Consider the following 732-nt stretch of genomic DNA (forward strand, 5'->3'; position numbering starts at 1 on the left):
ATATGGGATCCGAACCCTCGGTGGGAGCGCCACCACTCTCCCAAGCGCCGCACTCTACCGAGTGCGCCACCGGGCTGGCCCATGTACACTCAATTTTAATTACTTGAGAGGAATCAATTTGCATTTCATAACCGAATATGGCTGTTTTATGATTCACTTGTTTAGCACAAAATAGGTGCTATGTAAATATTTATATCCCCAGTTAATGTGAGTTTTAATTTCTTCCACAGATTAGTGTGTTCCTTTTTTAAACGTATTTTAAATAATTCTTAGTGATTCCCTTTAGCTTTTTCTGTTTTTCACAGACAGGTAACGAGAACCAATTTGTTACCTGAATGACCTCTCTTTTGCAAAGGACAGTTATAGCAAAGTGGTTCTGAAATCTTGATTCCTAGACCAGCAGCCTCAGCATCACCAGGGAACTTGTAAGAAATGCAGATTCTCAGGCCCCACCTCAGACCTGATGGACCAGAAACTCTCAGGGGATCCCTGCAGTCTGTGTCTTAACCAGCCCCCCGATGATTCTGACGCATACCCAATGTGTCCAGCCACCAGTCTAGCAGAACAGGAAAAGCAGGAGCTCAAAGCCTAACCGCTGGGCATCCCCCGCCACGGTGGTTTGGGCTTGGGCAAGCTGCTTAACCTCACCAAGCCTCGGTTTCCGAATCTGTGAGAGTGGGCATAATGAGACTTCCCTTTTGATATTGTTACAAGAACGATATTTGACAACAT

At 45.4% G+C, this 732-nt stretch overlaps 1 protein-coding gene across 1 annotated transcript in view; it reads left to right on the top strand.

Moving 5' to 3' along the window:
* The window catches only part of AFF3 (AF4/FMR2 family, member 3), a gene marked incomplete at its 5' end in the record, with an annotated part of 456956 nt that overhangs the window by 427616 nt on the left and 28608 nt on the right, over positions 1–732 (top strand). The window lies entirely within an intron of this gene.

This window comes from Galeopterus variegatus, unplaced genomic scaffold (genome assembly GCF_000696425.1).
Source record: "Galeopterus variegatus unplaced genomic scaffold, G_variegatus-3.0.2 Scaffold1410, whole genome shotgun sequence".
Lineage (NCBI taxonomy): Eukaryota > Metazoa > Chordata > Mammalia > Dermoptera > Cynocephalidae > Galeopterus > Galeopterus variegatus.